At 37.9% G+C, this 6,000-nt stretch overlaps 1 pseudogene; it reads left to right on the forward strand.

Moving 5' to 3' along the window:
- The first annotated feature begins 271 nt into the window (after positions 1-271).
- LOC112914505 (non-histone chromosomal protein HMG-17 pseudogene) lies at positions 272-777 on the forward strand (annotated as a pseudogene).
- The last annotated feature ends 5,223 nt before the right edge of the window (positions 778-6,000 follow it).

Raw genomic sequence — 6,000 nt, forward strand, 5'->3', positions numbered from 1 at the left:
ACTTGATAAAATCAGGGAACAATTTCCAATATATTTTTTTATATTTTTATTGATTAATTAACTTATTTATTTATGTAAGACAGAGAGTGAGAGAGCATGGTCAGGGGGAAGGGACAAGTAGACTCCACACTCAGTGCAGAGCTGGACATGGGGCTCCATCCTACAACCCCAAGATCATGACCTGAGCCAAAATCAAAAGTCAGATGCTTAAACAACTGAGCCATCCATGTGCCCCTATAATTTATTTTATAACTGGTAATTGTATAAGTAGATGGTTCATAGTGTCCCAGCCTCAGAGAAAATAGAATATCTGGGAAGAAGAGGCGAGAACGACCCCTGGACCGGCCAAAGCCCGCGTGCCACTGAATCCCCACGTCCAGTGCCTATGGCCACCGTCATGGCCACTACACCGAAGAGAAAGGCTGAAGGGGATGATAAAGGAGATAAAGCCAAGGTGAAGGATGAGCCACAGAGAAGATCCGCAAGTTTATCTGTTAAACCTGCTCCTCCCAAGCCAGAGCCCAAGCCTAAAAAAGGCCCTTGCAAAGAAGGGAGAGAAGGAACCCAAAGGGAAAAAGGGGAAAGCTGATGCTGGCAAGGATGGAAATAACCCTGCAGAAAACGGAGATGCCAAAACAGACCAGGCACAGAAAGCTGAAGGTGCTGGAGATGCCAAATGAAGTATGTGCATTTTTGATAACTGTGTACTTCTGGTGACTGTACAGTTTGAAATACTATTTTTTATCAAGTTTTATAAAAATGCAGAATTTTGTTTTACTTTTTTTTAAGCTATGTTGTTAGCACACGGAACACTTTATTGTTGTTTTGGGGGAAGGGCATATGTCACTAATAGAATATCTCCGAAGCTAGATTGATAACAAGGGGAAAAACACTTTTCCCTTCTAGTTTTGAGAAACTTCCTCTTGGCTCCCAGGAGGAGGGATTCCTTGATCTTGACACCTGACATGAGCCACCTTGGTGGTGTGGAAAAACTAAATTCATTTTTTTATGTCCTTTTCTTCCTCTAGGCCTTCAACATAGACTTGACTCCCTTAAACCCAGAGACCTGTTGGAACCTGACCCCATGAAATGGCTCCTAGTATGTCAGGCAATCTGGACTTTACAGTGTCACCCCTGAGATGGCGTCCCTCAAAAGAGTTCCTTTTTTCAGTTTGTGGATCTTCAGATTGATAATTCTGTCATTTTCATTTCATTTCCTGAAAGTCAGGGTTGGCTTGTGAAAAGTTGTTAAACAACCTGCTACATGTGAACGGTCAACCCTCACTTTAAACTTTCCCTATTCAGAGCATCACATGAAGACTTCATTGGTTTTTATAGTGGCTTTCTGATTTTGGTAGTCCATTGAAGAAGGGAGTTTGAAAGTTGTTGTATACTGTTTTCAATCGTCCGTCCATGTCCTGCCTGACATACCATGATTGTTTATGAAAAGTGTCTTTAATAAAGCTGGATACAGTTAAAAAAATAGAAAATAGAATATCTGGCAGGCTTGGCTTTTGCTTTCAAGCTGAAGACTAAGAACTGGTCTCTACAGAGCAGGAGAAATGTGTTTAACTTTAGATCTGAGAGAAAGTGTTGGGACAGGAGGGAACTGTAGAACTATTATCTTCCTATCCTAAGAAAAAGACCTTTTATTTTTCTTCAAAGTGTGGAGATTCCACCTTAAAAATTCAAAGGCACTAGTTTCACTTAATGGAATTAATAGCTAGTTTTTCCATTTAAAACCATAAAGAGTTGGAGAAATAGTCTCATGTAACTGCAAGAGAAACCTGTGTTAGCTCCTTACACAAAGAGTAGAGCCCCTATTCATAACTAGGTACACTCAAATAAAGATCATAATAAATTAGAGGAAAATAAATAGCATTAGCAAAATGAGTTAATATAGAATGCGAAACAAAGAGTGAACAAAATAGGCAGACACAACAACCAAAGAGAATAAAAGAAGAGATAATTCAGGAAACCAAAGATATACTTTAATAAATTTCTAATTACTATTCTCAGATCCAAGAGGAAATCTTAAGAAAAAAAAAAAAACTGCTTTCAAAAAAAGTGCAAAGAGCAAAAAAGTTCTTAGGAGTTAAAAAAAAATGAATTCTGGGGAGTGGGAGGTGCAGGCTTTGAGTTATAGAATAAATAAGTCACGGGCATAAAAGGCACAGCATAAGGAACGTAGTCAAGGCTATTGTAATAGCATTGGGACAGATGGGGACAGATGGTAGCTACACTTGTGGGGAGCAGAACCTCCCGTAGAAACTTGTTGAATCGCTATGTTGTACACCTGCAACTAACATAACACTGTGTCAACTGCACGTAGATCGTGTTTTAAATTAATCCCATGATTAAAATAACCAGCATCGGGGTTGACTCATTGTTTAGCAAGAGATTATCTTCAAGTTTTGACAGTGTCACTGTGGTGTTTTCCTCCTGTGTCCGCTTGCCTGAATGGAAGGTGCCCAAAAGGGGAGTTTGCATGAGACGTAGAAGATGGAATGAAGTAGAGAAGCCCCTAAAGCTTGTCCTGATTACAGGAGGTGAAAGACAGGCCGAGATGCCAGTAAATTCTAGCATATTCTCGCTCGCCCTTGCTCTATGTTCAGCTTGTGACCCCGGGATCACGCCCTGAGCTGAAGGCAGATGCTCGACCGCTGAGCCACCCAGGTGTCCCAAGGACTCTAGAGGGTTTTATGCAGAACAACATGATGATATAGGGGTGAGCCTGAACAAATCTGAGGATGGTGGACTGGAAGGCCAGTGTGGAGCAGTGGTGGTGAATTAAAGGCTGCGAGTCAGAAATGAGGAGTGAGGATGTACAAGGGTGCATCTACTTCAGAGAGCAGGGTGACAGTTCTTTGAATGATGAAACAAAGATACCATATGACTTGGCAATTCAACTGCTACTTATATCCTCTTATATCCTCTAGAAAAATGAAAGCATATCCACACAATAAACTTTGACACAAATAATTATAGCAGCGGGAATTATAATAGCTCAAAGGTGGCAAACACCCAGATGTCCGTCAAACAATGAATGGATAAATAAAATATGGGGCATCCCAACAATGGGATGTTATCTAGCCATTAAAAATAAATGAAGCCAAACAAAATAAAATGAAAAGTGAAGTACTGGTACTGATGACAGTTTGGATGAAACTTTATATGGTCTCATTCATTTGGGGAATATAAGAATTAGGGAAAGGGAATAAAGGGAAAGGAGAGAAAATGAGTGAAAATATCAGTGAGGGTGACAAAACATGAGAGACACCTGACTCTGGGAAACAAACAAGAGGTAGTGGAAAGGGAGGTGGGCAAGGGTGGGGTGACTGGGTGATGGGGGCACTTGGAGGGATGAGCGCTGGGTGTTATGCTATAGGTTGGCAAATTGAACTCCAATTAAAAAAAAAAAAGAAACTTGAAGTTTGAAAACATTATGCTCAGCAGAAGGAGAACATAACAAAAGTCTAAATTTTATATGTTTGCATTCATATGAAAATCTAGAATAAGAAAATGTATAGAGACAAAAAGTAGATTAGTTCTCATTTAGGGCTAGAGAAGATGAAGAAATAGGTTGGTGATGGATAAAGTACATAATGTTTAGTTTTGAGGTGGTCAAAATGTTCTAAAATTTACTGTGGAGGTGGCTGCATATACGTGTAAATTTGCTAAAAATTACAGAACTGTACACTTTAAATGGATAAATTATATGGTAAATAAATTATATGTCAATAAGGCTGTTTAAAAAGGAAAAAGAAAGAGTAGTAATGAGAAGCTGAATATAGGCAAAACATTAAGGATGAAGAGGAGAGAACTGAGAAAGGTGACAGATATAAAGGGCTTTATGGTCAGACAGACTTCTTGGCTGGCAGGGGGTGGTGGGAGGAGTGAGGGTAAAGGGAAAAGCTGGGAAGATAACCTGGTTTATCCTTTTGGGAAGTAACAGTGCTAGTGATTCCAATTATCGTAAAAATAGTGTACAGGAATATTGCACATGTTTAGAAGTAGTAAGATAAATCTTAAAAAACAGAAAAAACAAAAACAAAACCCTCTAGAGTTCTTAGTTTCAAGTTAAATTCAAATTAAATTACAAACTCCTGGCTTACATGGCAAAGACTTCTTTTATATATCATATGATTTCTTTTTTAAAATGTAAATGCAATTTTCCAGTAAAAGAAAAGTACCTGAATTTGCTCAAATGTGCCACACTTACTATATAACTGCATGTTTTTCACTTGATGTTTGTTCAGACCGGACTTCATTCTTCCCATACTTATCTCATCATCTAGCAAATATATCTGCTCAGTAATAATATCGACCAGGATACTAATCCAAGTCAGCCTTCTTCCGTTTCACTTAGTACCTCTTGCTCACCTTTGGCAAAGAACTCGTGTTTATTTCTGATTTCTGATTTCTGTAATAGATGCCTTTAAAAACTGAAAATTAATGTAAGTCAGTGACTGTATTTTCTATTTTCTCTGACACTTGACAGATAGCAAGAAAACAATGACTATGTGCTTAGTGAAGGAAAAAAATGTGTTATTTTTTTTAATATTTATTTATTTGAGAGAGAGAGAGAGAGAGAGAAAGAGCGCACAAGTAGGGGAGTGGTAGAAGAATAGGGAGAAACAGGCTCCCCGCTGAGTAGGGAGCCCAACGTGGGGCCAGATCCTAGGACCCTGAGATCACCACCTGAGCCGAAGGCAGATGCTCAACTGACTGAGCCACCCAGGTGCCCCAGAAAAATATATTATTGAGCCACTTTGACATAAGACTATCTGAATCATTCTAGTTACTAAAACTAAATATTTATGCAGAATCTGTATTCAAAATAGCATCTAAGAAAATAAGGACATATAAATATCTGAATTAATGATTAACATTTGGCAAAAATAATTTAATTACACTGATCTCATCTCTAGAGTTACTGGCCGAATCCATGACAATCAGAGACAATATGAATTTGGTCCAGCACAAATAAGGACAACAACATTTGATCATACGAGAGTTTGTATAATAGTTTGGCAGTTTATAATTTTGCATGTGGCTATTTACAGACAGAGCTGCAGATATGTTTTGAGTGCTAAATGAATTCCCAGAAGGAAGGAAAGTAGTTCCATCAATGGGAAATAAATAAATAAGCAATCAACACCTGTGCATTCAGAAATAGCAACCAGAGTAGAAGTTCCTAAATTAGTTGTAGCTAAGGCTTGACAGTTGTCTTTTATCAAGACAAAAATAACTGGGCACCATAGTCCACAGCTGTGAAAGTACCAGTTTGTTAAAACAGATGAGCTTGACATATCAGATTAACAACCTCGACAAAGATTGTACTAGAAGAACATCAAAATGAGTTCCATACTTACTCTGGGGTTGAGGAAAAAAGGAGGGAGGTAGAAAAATGGAATCTTTTTGTTTGTTTGTTTTTGTTTTTAACTTTAGTTTGTTTCTGTTTTTAATTAGTACCAACTAATAAGAATCAACATTTGAAGAGCTACTCCAGTTATGATGATGTCTTAGAGTTTTGGATCATTTGACTGACTTTTTTCCACTTTTAGCTCCTATCCTCAAAATCTCTTGTTTACTGTGACTTGCCCCATCATATACCTGCATACAGCGTGCTCAAGATCCCACAGCTGAAATATGGGTTTGCTGCCCCAAAATAATACTGTTTTAATATACTATGTTTCTTGTGTCCTGTACCCATATGAAAGCATAAATGTATATATTTTTTCCTCACACTATTTGTACTTTGCAAATTCTGAATTTAAAAATGCATTATCTTTTATATATTACCTTGAGAGACTGTTTTATTCATCATTTTCTGGACAGACTGTCATATGGTAGATGATGAATAAAGATCTGTTCAGTTTAATGAATAAGCAGATTCATAATTGCATGTTATTGTTAGTGTTTTACTTTAACTCAACAGAGATAAATGCTCGATTGCAGATAGCTTAACTGCTTTGCTTATTTGAGGGTTCATAAAGA

The sequence above is a fragment of the Vulpes vulpes genome, chromosome 5 (assembly GCF_048418805.1).
Source record: "Vulpes vulpes isolate BD-2025 chromosome 5, VulVul3, whole genome shotgun sequence".
In the NCBI taxonomy this organism is placed as follows: domain Eukaryota; kingdom Metazoa; phylum Chordata; class Mammalia; order Carnivora; family Canidae; genus Vulpes; species Vulpes vulpes.